Here is a 13,811-nt window from a genome sequence, read left to right as displayed (position 1 = left end):
CTCTGTCTCTCTGTCTGTCTATCTCTTCTTTCTCTCTGGTTCTCTCTGTCTCTTTCTCATCTTTTTGCCTCTCCTATCTCTCTCTGGATCTCTCTCTGTCTCTCTCTGCCTTGTGTGTCTCTCTGTCTATCTCTCCTCTCTCTCTCTCTCTCTCTCTCTCTCTCTCTCTCTCTCTCTCTCTCTCTCTCTCTCTCTCTCTCTCCCTCCCTCCCTCCCTCCCTCTCTCCCTCTCTCCCCTTTTATTTTCCCCAAGCAAGATAGCAGCAAAAGTGTACATCTTCTATACAGCTGTATTCCAAATGTCATTCATTTTCTCTACTTTATTGTCTTTCTCAGTTACCAGATCCCTTTATCTCACTACAGAATGTATGGAAGATATGTTTTATTTTCCTGAGTTAAGCAAATATATGTAACCAAGGTATAAACAAAGCCTATTCTCAGAATTATGGGATCCCAATTAATGAATCCCCTCTCTAACATTCAGATCTACTTTGAGTATCCTTCCTGGGTCCTTGCTAAAACCAGGAATTTTAACCATGACAGACCCTAAAACCCCTACCTCCAACCTCTTGCCCAGGGGCAACTAGGTGGAACAGTGGATAGAGCATTGGCCATGGAGACAGTTTACTGGCTGTGTGACCTTGGACCAGTCACTTAACCCTGATTGCCTTGCATCCAGGATTATCTCCAATTGTCCAGATTCATATCTGGCCACTGGAGTCAAATAGCTCTGGGGGCAAAAGTTAGGCTGGTGACTTAGAACAGCACCCCCCTCATTCAAATCAAATTCATGTGCTTCTCATGACATCACCTCCCTGATTTCCTAGTCTTCTTTAAAAATGAAGTATAAAAAAAAAAAAAACAACTCTTGCCCAAGGCCTTTGGTCTCCTTTGTGTTTATCAGTATACCCTGAATAGAGTTATCTTTAAACCTTAAACAAAGATCTGTCAAGTACTTCCAGCACTTGGAGTATTCTTTGATATACAAAAACCTTTTAACAAGCATGTGTTATAGCTCTATTAGGTCTGTCCTTTTGATGGCACCAAATTCTAACCACCAGACCCACAAGTATTTGTCTGAAATAATTTCCTCTCTCTTCCTTCCTTCTCTTTCCTTATATAAAGCAGGATATGTTAGATGCCTCGTTGTTAAAGTATCTCCTAACTCTCAGTGCACTGTGCCAACTAAGTGCCCAATAAAATGCCAACTTGCTTGGGAGAGAGTTCCATGTCTTGTGAATTCTTTCTCAGATCAGTACCAATACTATGGAGGTGTGAACCCCAACAAGAACAACAATGCTGCATAATTATTCTTCAGCATCTTGGAAATTTTGTACTAAAAAAAGAATCAATCTCTGTGGGTTTTTTTAATTTGTTTTTTTTTTCAAGAAAAGATTCTAAAAATCAACGGGAATGTTGGATTCTGAACTGGAAAGTACCTCAGAGACTATGCAACCCCAAACCTTTCATTTAATAGATGATGACTCTGACACAGAGAGAGGGGAAAGGACTTGCTCATGTACACTTTGATAGTAAGAAAAAGGACTGGGATTATCTTGGCAGCAATAGCAATTACCCCATTGATGAGACTTGAATTAGTAGCATTATAATCATAATTTATCACTGAGCAACATTAAGCAATTAAGTAGAAACAACTGCCAATTAGCTTATACAAAAATATCCTGGGAAATGATTATAGTCTTTAGTTGCTGATCTAATAACTATATACAAACAGTAAAATAGTTACTTATCCAAATGATATGCTTTTTTAAAGCCATTAGTATTTGAAGTCATGGATTCTTTATAATCAGGACTCCAAAGATATTATGATAAAAATAAATTTTTAGTTGTGTGTCAAGGTTTTCTCCTTCAAATTATGTATCCAGTAGTTTCTTTCCATTCCTTGAATTTTGTTGTTAATTCTGGTAAATGGCTTGGGAATTTCTGTGCACCTACTATTATTGTCATTAGTGTATTATTCATTTATAAAATAACGCACTCCCCTAAGCATCTCAAGGTGATTTACAAATACTAATTGGCAAATATTCATGATGTCTACATGAGATATGTCAAGTTGAGTTTGTGCTAATTAAAAATTATAAACAAATCCCTGCCCTACTCCCACCTAAAAAAAATAGCACAGAGAAATTGGTCCCTAGAAATAAGAATAGGTTGTTGTAGTAAATGATGAGAAGCAGTTAACCAGGGAAAATGAATAATCATTTTTTTCTTTGAAATTATTACCTTAGTAAGGAAAAAATAGCCAAAAAGGAAATGAGGATAAGAGAAACAACCAATATTCTTCCTTGTTGTTTTGTAATTGGCAGTCTGGGATTTCTTATACTCCAATGTGCACTTGACTATCTATTTATGTCAAAGCATATTATGAAATTCTCAAAACCAAATTGGACTTAAAAACCAACTAGCATGTACCAAAATTTAAATACTTATTGTAGTTTGCAGTACTTCAAGAGCACCAAAAATATTTGAAATAGGAAGCTATCAGAACTTTCTCCTATCCCAGTGTCCTGGGTCATGATTCTTCCCTTTAGCAGTCTCAACCCAGGTAAATTACTCCCTCCTTAAATTATTTTATCCAATTCATAGGGAGTGGAGATCAGGAATTGCTAATTATAACTATATTAAAAGTAAATGTGTATCATACTGTTCTAGGGAATAGAGGACTTGAGTTGAGAAAGTACAGACATACAACTCAAAGGTTGGAGAATACTTCAAAAAAAACTGGCCATAATAGACAGGAGGAAGGCTTCTAAAAAAGGGGAGGGAGGTTAAAGGTAAAACCACTGATGATATAATTTCCCATGACAGTAGTAATAGATATAATTCGTTTCTTGGGAGTACCACCACTGGAGTGCTATCTTTTACCCCTTAGAGAGGTCCTTTATCTCAGAACGTCTCAAACTCCCCACTAAGCAACACAAAACCATTAAATTAAAACAATCATTAGTTAGCTTCCACACAACATCAAATACAGAAAATGATTTTAATCTTCAGTGGGTTCAATTCAATTGTGTCTCAGTAAGCTGTGGATGTAAAAATTTCTTCTTTTTTATCTCTCCCTTACCCCTACTACTATGGTGGCAGATATATACATATATATATATATATATATATATATATATATATATATATATATATATATATTTGTACACTTGTATTGTCCTTTTCCCCCAGGACTTTATATAGTACCTTTGAAACAGTTAAATGTCTATTCTAAAACAACAATAATAATATTTATGAAACCATAGAATGTAAGCTCTTGAGGGGGGCTGTTGCTTTTTTGTCTTTTCATTCCCACTTAGCATAAATCTAATATTTTTTGTGCTGATGAACAACTGCCAAATACAAATAGTATTTATTGTAATCTAAATAATAAATTTTGGCCTACTTGGTTTTTAAGTCCAATTTGGTTTTGAGAATTTCATGATATATTTTGAGATAGTCATCCGTACATTGGAGTATAAGAAACTGTAGACTGCCAATTGCAAAGCTACAAAGAAGAATATGTCTATTTCTCTTATTCTCACTTCCTAATTATTTTACATTCTTCCTTTCAAAATCACTTTGCATCTATTTTGCATTATATAAAGAACTCTGTGTGTATGTGTGTGTGTGTGTATTGCATACATGTTAGTCCCTTCCCAAAGAGAGCTTATTTTAAGGGAAATTTCTTCATTTTTATTTTTTTTCCTAGCACCTGTCACATCTCCTGGAACATAGTAGGGAAAAAATAAATGCCTCTTTTTGTTGGTTGATTAATTAAGTACTTGTCAAATTAATTCAAATAGAATTTTATGGCAGTCATTTAAAATATATAATGAAAGGAATGTGAAGTTGGAAGGAAAAAGATCTAGGCAAGATAACAAAAATGTATTTTACATGCAAAATAGCCAAGTTATAAATTGACAGTAAGGGAATGGGAGATGGGATGAGTCATTGCTAGATGAGATTTGGAAAGACTTGAAAAGAGAATTGTATACTTTCCCATTTTAGAAAAAAAAATACATGTCAATGGGCCTGCCTATGGCAGGGACAAATATTCTGTAATGGGTGAAGAAGTCCACTCTGCACTGTTTTCTATCTCTTTTATGAACCTGAGAATTTTCTGAATATCTACAATTTTGTTGCCTCTTGGTAAAGACAATCCTAGAAAATCAGTAGACTTCATATCCAATGAAAGATGATAAAACCAGTTACTTTTGTAGAGGTTAATAATGCTATTACTAGCTTTCAAGCAATGAGTTACACTGTCCTAATTAGACTTGGATCCTGTGATTGCATATGCTACTGTGTGTTCAAGAGCCTGGCAATTCAGATGTGAAAACTAAGTGAACAAAAAATGATTTATTGAAGGCAGTAGGGCACATTTTTCACTTGATCCCTTAAAATCTAGAAGGTGTTTTCCTCCTACGTGATCTACTGTGAATCATCTCATTACTCTAAAGTTATTATCACATCTACAAAATGTGCAGGGGTTGGAATAGATGATCTCTAGCCTCCCTTCCATCTCAAAATTCTAGAGTTCTACAATTCCCAGAGAAGAAGGGGAAAAAATCATAGTCATATAATTTATCAAGTATTACTTTGGGGATATTCTTTGTTCTTTCCCATGTTTCCTTCCCATTTCTTTTATTTCATCCTTAAGAAGTTCTTTTTTCCAAGAAATAACAGGAAGAAGATTGATTTAGTTAAGGAAAAGCCTTTGTGCTATTAGAGACTATTGACTGGATCAGGTTTGAAAAACAGAGCTTTTTATAATTATCAGAGATACCTATGTCATAAAGGGCTAAATTGTCTTTTAGACTTCAGTCTCTACCCAGAGACCTAGGAAATCACCCAACTATATGACATGATTTAAAGGTTTCATCCCTTTGCAAGTATATTGGCCACAACATATACAAAATAAGAAAAACTATTAGTAATTTCCAAGTAATAGCATATATATTCTTTATAGATAATTATTTACATATTGCCTCTCCCACTGTCCTCCCCAAATGGTTATGACATGCTCCTTGAGAGCAGAGACTATCTTTTTGTCTTTTGCCTACAATGTAGTGAAGTGCACTATATTTCAAATATTCTTCCCTCTCACATTCCAAAATGACTATAATCTGTCTTAAGGCTCAGTTTAGGTGTTGTCTATCCTGATAATCTATCCTGATTTCTTTCTTCTCAATTTTTCTCCTATTGAATCTTTTACATGATGAATTTCACTAACAGAGTATAGTATTCTTGAGGGTAGGAATGCTTTGTTTCTGGAATTTTAACTTTTCTAACAAAATACCATACCCTTAATAAGTAAATATTCATTAAATTGAATCCCTACTCCTATCACCAAACTTCCAATAAAAATCACACATATGCATTTCAGAAAATCAGTTTCAGCTCCATTGAGAGGTCACCATCTGCCACACGGCCTTCCAGTAGGAAACCTATTCTCTGCTACTGAGATGAGCTCTCACTGCCCTCTGCTGGTAAACTGGATCATACGTGGTTTATTCACCACTTCTGATTTACAGAGTTACTACTACTGGGACAATTGGCAATTGTAACCACACATTTAGTTTTGAATATCCCTTAAAGGAGTGCTGTGAACAGCTTCATCATAAAACAATAAAATCATGGAAAACTGGAACTAAAAAATACACTGATCATCATACATATGGGGAGACAGACCAAAGAGATCAAATAATTTGTGACAGCTCATATAGCTTAATAACCAATTCTGGAACCTAGATCGCCACATTTTGTACCACATCACACATTCATTGTCTTGCTAAGATTCCCTCCCTAATTTTGAATGGTGGAAGTAAGGTGGATATAAAAGAGGACAGTAGTCATTTGGGGTTAGCACATTTTTGCTCCTTCTTTATTGGTTAATCAAAGCATACCCTTCCTACTTTGATTGACATATCCCTAATACTGGCACAGAGTCGTCACTCAATAAATCCCTATTCAATTGAATTGTTGAATTGAACTACAAATAGTTTTGACCTTCATGGACCTTAGGAAGTTTGGCAGTTTCTACTATAAAAGATTCAATTAACAGGATTACAAATCTGAACTCTGATTATCAATGTGAACTTGAATAAGTCCAATCTCTCTGTATCTCAGTCTCCTCACAAGTCAAACAGGAAGGTTGAGCTAGATTATATCTAAGATCCCTTTTAAATTTGAATCAGCTAAAGGAGTGGAACAAGCATTGGTAGTTTTGTTATTCTGTTTTATCTGACTGTTCATGATGCTGTGGACTATACTTTTTATGAGACTTGTTTTGGCAAAAATACTGCAGTTGTTCATCATTTTCTTCTTCAGTGGGTTAAAGGAAACAGAAATTAAGTGACTTACCTGAAGTTACACAACTAGTAAGTGTCTCTCTCCAGATTTGAACTTGGGTCTCTGTCTCCAGCCCTGACACTCTATCTGCTGAGTCAACCAGCTGCCTCAGTATTGCTCCTGCTGGTAGTCAGTCATTTCAAATTATTCCCATCAGAGAACAGGCAATTGCAGTGTTAAGATACTAATTTTGGCATTCTCCTATTCATTTCTTTGTCAGTAGAAGTTTCTGGGGAATAGGAGAATGGGGGAATTACTTGCTATCTGAATAACTCATCCTAGGTTTGAGGTAAATTCCAAGTGAGAATACAGTTAGAGGGGAAAAAAAATCTGTTAGGTCATGGAGTGAATAAAAAAATTACTGTTAGTAATTTCCCTAAATTATCTGGTTTATTTGATAGCTGAACTGTAATTGTTATGTATTCATTGAATACTCACTATGGGCTAAGTATATTGACTGATTTCAGAATCATTAAGTGATGTAGAAATATTAATGAGATTAATTCCCCCATGCTTTGGAGAAAAGATAAATTTAGAGATGTGGCATTATTTGAAATGAAAGTACAACCTAAACCAAAGGTTAGGTGTCTGGTGTCAAGGTTTGTCTGTCCCTCAAGTCTCTCTTCCCCAAAGTAAGTTGCAAAAGTAGAATATCTACAACCTAGTAATATTGTTAATGTGATTGACTTTACCTTTAGCTGAAAGAGAAAGTAAATGTCCTCAGAAATAGTGAGATTTCAAGGCACTTTTTAAGCTAGGAAAGAATTTATAAGATGAAAAAGAGAAATTTCTTCTTTCAGATTTTCTATTTATGCTCTCCAAATATGTGCCAAAGGGAGATTTGCTTTAAAAAAGAATTCTCCCTATTTTGTTTTTTCCCTCTTTATTGGTGTCATAGCTTTCTGCATATATTAATTCACAGAACTATAAATACATTCTCAGATGTGTGTGTGTGTATTTCAATAATATTATTCTACCATTGATGATTTTTCTTATGGTACCACTAATAAAAAAATGTTTTTGTCCTCTCAAACTCTAGCAAAGCAGAATATTGGGGTGGGAGGTAACAAACATATCTCAAAAGAAATGTAGGGTTCATCATGAAGTTAGAAAGTGAATCAAAGCAGTCAAAATGTATAACCAAGATTCAGCCAAGGCTCACTTGGCAACTATAGTGATGTGTGACAGCACTTAATGAAATATCATATCTTTTCAATTAAAATTTTATATACTGGAGGTTAACTTAAATTACACCAAATAATTTTCCAATCTAGAGCTTAGTGAGGCATCAGAGAAGGAATTGTGTGCTGTTTAGAGCCATTCATGTGAACCCTTCATCATTATTTTTCATCACTAAACAACTACTTTTTTATTCCTCAAATAATAAATATTGAGAGAAATGAATGTTCTGTAATATAACATCTATTTTTATTTTAAATGGTTCCTCCATATCTAAAGAGCTCTAAGAAAATTAAGCTTCATCAAAAGTCCTATTCATGTTTTCCAAACTGGAATTAATAGCCTGTCATTTTACTTATGCAGCTCTTTCGGTTCTGTGATTATGAAACAGTAGTTTTCTGATTTGTTTCTTCCAGTGTGGGCAACTGATTATATATTGTGGTAAGAAGGTATTTGTCTTGAAGAAAAGTTATCCGCAGAGCATTGTGGGATACCTAAGTGACTGGAATGAAGAGTCTTAAATCAATCTGAAACCAAGAAAAGGGCAAAGCATATTAAGCACTTATCTATTTGACAGCAGGAACAAATACAATGGACATTCATTCCTTTAAAAAAAATGGTTAAAATTCCTCCATGTCATCCTAGTGAATGAAATAAGTAGATTCCAAACTGTCATTAGAAAATATTCTGAGTGGGGCGGCTAGGTGGCACAGTGGATAGATCACTGGCCCTGGAGTCAGGAGAACCTGAGTTCAAATCAGGTGTCAGACACTTAATAACTACCTAGCTGTATTGCCTTGGGCAAGCCACTTAACCCCATTTGCCTTGTAAAAACTAAAAAAAAAAAAATATATATATATATATATATATATATATATACATATATATATATATACATTCTGAGAATACTTTCAGTCATTCAAATTCACTACCCTGAATTTTTCTTCTCCCTCACCTCATATCTAAACAGTTGCTCTGTCTTGTCAATTCTACCTCTACAATGGATCTAGTATCTTTCTACTACCTTGTGCAGGCCATCCTTGCATCTCACTTGGACTAATATGTTAGTTTACTAGTTGGTCTCTTTTACTTGAGTTTCTCTCCTTTCTAATCTATCCTCTACATAACTACTAGTGATATCCCTAAACAATAAATCTGGTCATGTCTGTCTCCTGCTGCAGAATCTCTAGTGATTTTCTTACCTCTAGAATAAAAGACATGAAAGAGAGTGGAAAAAAAGGGAAAGAGTGTGAAAGGGAGAGAAAGAAGGAAAGAAATACAGAAGGAAGGAAGGAAGAAAAATAAGAGAGGGGGGGAGGGAGGGAGGAAGGGAAGGAAGGGAGCAAGGGAAGAAGGAAAGAAGGAAGAAAGGAAGGGAGAAGAGGAGAAGAGAGAAGGGACTGGAGGACAGAAGAGGGGAGAGAAGGAGAAGTATGCAATTCTAAAAGACAAAATAATCTCAATAAATTGTATCTACCCTCAAAGACCTCACATTCTACTAGGTCAAGGAGAGCAAGTCATAGGAATAATGGAGTAGGGCAGGCTACTAAAGACTCCTATCTGAAGGTCAAAATTTACATAAATTTTGAAAAAAGATGTGTATTCTAAGAAACTTGAGGGGAGGAGGATCATCCTTCCAGGTTTGGGGAACATCCAGTGTTACAGCTTTGCAGAGGGAGAGAAAACATCTTTGGGAAGAGTGAGTGGGACCATGTGGCTAGAATTGAGAGTGTGTGAATGAATGAAAATGCATTTATTATGTACTTACTATGTACCTTAGGGTTTTGAGTACATGTAAATACACTTAGAAAGGCAAAAAATCTTTGTTCTCAAAAAGTGGGCTGTGACATGCAGAAATTTCTGCTTTAAATAAGATGGAAAGGTTTTGTTGTCCTTAGGGTACAAAGCAGATTGTAATGCATGGCATGGCATTTCCTCTAAAAACACCATATCTTTTTCCAATATCAAGCCAGTTTAGTAGTAACAAGGACTTCGGTGGTGATAAGTTTCTTTTTCTTTCTTTTTTTTTTTATTTATTTAAGGTAATGAGATTAAGTGACTTGACCAAGGTCACACAGGCAATTATTAAGTATCTGAGGCTGGATTTGAACTCAGGTCCTCCTGACTCCAGGGCAGGTGCTCTATCCACTGCACCACTTAGCTGCCCCTGTGAAGTTTCTTTTGAGTCTTTATTAACTATGTTTACTGATAATGGTTGTCTTTCATTCTCAAAGAAGACCATGGCATCAGGGAAGCAATGCCATGACAAGCACATGAATTGGATTTGAGTGAGGGGTTGTTGTGCTAAGTCACCAGTCTCACTCTCTCCTCCAAAATCATCTGGGTCCAGTGGCCAGACAGGAATAAAGACAACTGGAGATGCCATGATGCTTTTACTAGCCCAGCTGCAAGTGTGGTCTTGTAGCTGTCTCCCCTTCTTTTATTAATTTCACTATCTTTTTCAAAAACCTTACTGCTTTATTAAGGAACTCTGAAGTTATTTGAATTCCCTTGCAGTAACCTGTGCATTAAAGTTCATGCCTTATACTTTGGGGTTAGAGAGCCATCTAAATTCTTCATTAATTGATGAACCCCCAAGGGTCTGTCACAAATCCCCAGCAATGTCATCCTCTCTCCTGGCATCAGTTTCACCACCTTTCCACTTTTCAGCTTCCTTTTGTGTGTTGTCTTTCTTTATTAAGTTATAAATTCCTTGAGGTCAGGGACAGTCTTTGTTTTTATTTCTATTTGTATCCTTAGCCCTTAGCAAAGTGTTTGGCACATTGTAAGTTCTTCATAAATGTTGATTGATTGATTGATTGATTGATACAAATAAGTTACTGGGCATTTTCTGGTCTCTGAGAGTTCCTTTGCAAAATGAAATTATAGATGAGGGAAAAGGAATATTGCAATGCACTGCCAGATAACTTAATGTGTTCCTTGTGAGTTAGGCAATGTACAGATTTATTTTAAAACTATTTAAATCGTCTGACTATTACAAATTTTCACTTTTAAAAACTAATTTAAAAATTGAAAAGAAAAATAACTAATGACCTGCAATATGGAAACAATTAAATAAATGTTCAACAAATCAATCTGAAAGATATCTATTCCTGCCCCTTGCTAAGAGTTAAAGATAAAAAGGCAAAAGCAGTGCCTATTCTCAGGAACCTTATATTCTGATAAGAAAGACAACAAGCAAATGAATATGTAGATAGAAGATATATTCAAAACAACTAAAGACAGTCTCAGAGAGAGAACCTTAGAAATGAGACATTCTATAGAAAGTAGGATATGAGCTGTCTTGAAAAAAATTCTTACATGACTCAATGGAAAGCATTCTAAATTTGAAACCAAAGGATTTAGTATCTCTAACTTGTTATCTATGGAAATTTGGGCAAATCACTAATCCGTTTTTGTTCCCTCATCAACCAGTAACCTAGTTTTCTAGAATAGGCTGGGACTTTAGTATGAAAATTCTCTCATTAGTGGAGAGAATGTTGATGTAATGCTGGGAGCTTTGGAGAACAGAAATATTTTACATCTTTACATCTCTCTGGAAAGAACTCTAGATATATGAAGAGAGAGAAAGAGATAGAGGGAGAGACAGAGACAGAGACAGATTTGTGATTTACTCTGTGATCATCTTATATAGCAGTATTTGGTGGAGTCGAAATTGTGAGCATAAACTAAGGTTTTTCTCTTTTTTTATATGTTTTGTTCTGAAGCAATCATTCCTCTGAAACAGCAATAATTAGAAAGACACTTAGAAAACACTTTCTTTATAATAGTACAGCTAGCCTTGTGGCCCCTTATAGATCTTATTCCCTTTAAAGCAGAAATCAAAGTTTTTTTTTCTTTAGAGGTTTGAGTAATATTCAAAAATATCTATAAATGTCTCTTCTCAAACTTCCTATCAGTACATTTAGATACTCCATGTGGATTTGCACATGCAAAAGCACATAAACACATATACATGCACATACATACATACTCACAAATAAATGCAAAAAGGAAAAAGAACACAGTAGAATGGAGTGCAAGTTTACCAATGATTTATTTAAGAAAAAAAGAATGAAAATAATAAAATAGAACTGTAACAGGAAAAATCTTTTATAATATTTTGATATCATGAGATGGGATTAAATTCATGATTTCATTGTTAGAGGAGCTCTCAGGTAAGAAAAAAAAATCCCTCTACCAATATATGTTAATATCTTCTCTGAAGTATAATATTAGATTTGTTTAGAAAAGGGAAACACAATGAACAGAAAACCAGACTTGGAGTCATGAAAATTCATCTTCCTGTGTTCAAATTTGTCCTCAGACACTTTCTAGCTATGTATTCCTGGGTAAAACCCTTAACCTTCATTGTCTCAGTTTCCTTGTCCATAAAAATTAACTAGAGAAAGGAATGACAAATCACTCCATTAGCACTGATAAGGAAATCCCAAGATCACAAAGAGTCAGACAAAACTGAAAATTATTGAATAACAAAACTGGTACTTTGAAATTAATTTCTTTGAATTAAAATATTTGTTAAGATGGTTTAGTTATTGGTATAAATGTTTTAATGTTTTTATAAAATACTTAATTTTTTAAATTATTTAAAGTAACAGCAAATGTCCATTTTTTTTCAAGTAAATGAAATCCTCATTTCTTTTGTTAGGGATTGACAGTTATAGCTCTTTGAGAGATAATAAATTTCATTTACTGATAGTTTGTTCTCTCCACTTCAGGTAACCTAAATTAGAATTCTATGTGTCAATAACAGTAACTACCATTTTGAATTATGGTCATAACGCATTTATGAAAATAATTTATTTATTTGCAGTAATGATAGCTGACAGTTCAGTTCCTGGGCATACAGCATTCTTAAGGTTTTATGGTTGTTTTCTGATCTAAAACCCTGTAGAAAAATTTAAAAGATACTTTCACCATTCGTGAAAAATCTTCCAAAAGTACCAGTACTGTCTTATTCATATACTATGACAGAGTTTATTGCCTTCTTTTATTATTCTGAATTTCTTGGTATGGTTTTTACTATAAGCACTCTTCTTTTTTATTACAAGCAAGGCCCTCATTCCTAAGAGTACATTTGTTCCTGTCATCTCCCTACCATCCTGAAGCTCTTATCTTTTGTTTGTGACATCATAATTCATTTCTATTGAAACATGTTAATGACTTCAGGTAAAGGAATAAACATCCAGCAGATGAACATTTAAGAGAAGTATCCTTTTTTCATGCAAATGTCTCTGGCAATAAAGCAATGTTTAAGAAAATGGAAAATGCATGATGACTAGAATTGTTTCTAAATATAATACTCTCTAAAATGCTGCGTGGAATCCAGTGCCTGAAGGCCTTCAATTCATTCTGTATTAAGGCTGCAAATGTTACTTTGCTTTACAACTCTTTTTCTATCTTAAATTAAAGCATATCCAATCTTTCAAAGAGCATGTTTACTTTCCTTTTCCTTTCTTTTTAGTTTCTTTGGTCTTTTTCCATAAGCAAATTCTAAATTCCTGAACTCCCTCAATTTTTTCAATGATTTGCATGAAGTTCTCAACTACATAGATCCAATGTCTATTAAAATCTAATGAATAAAATTTGTCCAGTTAGTAGTAGATACAATTGATGACCTATGTACTACAATGCTACTGAAAACTGTACCTTGCATTATTTCTAGAGAGTTCTTTGTTAAATTATATGTAATCTGTCAAAATTTTTCAAATTAAGTTTTCCCACTCCTTAATTTTTTAGTGTGAATATATGATGTGAGATTTGGGTGAAATGGATGAATGAATGAATACTGAAAGACTGGATGAATAAGTATTTATGAAGTCCCTAACATGGCATCATATATTGTGCTTGGCATTAAGGGAAAAAGACCAAAATGAGACAGCCCCTTCCCTCAGTTTGCCTTTTAATGGTGGGAGGCAACATAATATCATAAAATCATTGTCAGTCAAGAAAGTTTTTGTCTGGGGGAGTCACAGGAATAAGGAGTGTAGCTACAGAAAAAGCCTTTTCTAGAAGCAATGAGAGCATGTATTTGCCCCAGAGAGCAAGAAGTGGAAGGGGATGGAACATCATTATAACAGGGTAGATGTCCAGAGGTTCAAGTGGTAAATGTATATGAATCAGGGTCCAAGGCTAGTCAGATGTAGCCACTTAGATTTTTGCATTTATACATGAACCAATCAGGCTCAACCTAAGGGCAAAGTTCCAAGCTTTAATAGATTTAAACCTGGAAAAGATGGAAAGGTCATCTGGTT

Source organism: Macrotis lagotis, chromosome 1, assembly GCF_037893015.1.
Source record: "Macrotis lagotis isolate mMagLag1 chromosome 1, bilby.v1.9.chrom.fasta, whole genome shotgun sequence".
In the NCBI taxonomy this organism is placed as follows: Eukaryota; Metazoa; Chordata; class Mammalia; order Peramelemorphia; family Peramelidae; genus Macrotis; species Macrotis lagotis.
The sequence above is the reverse complement of the archived record's forward strand: the minus strand, read 5'-3'. Positions refer to the sequence as shown.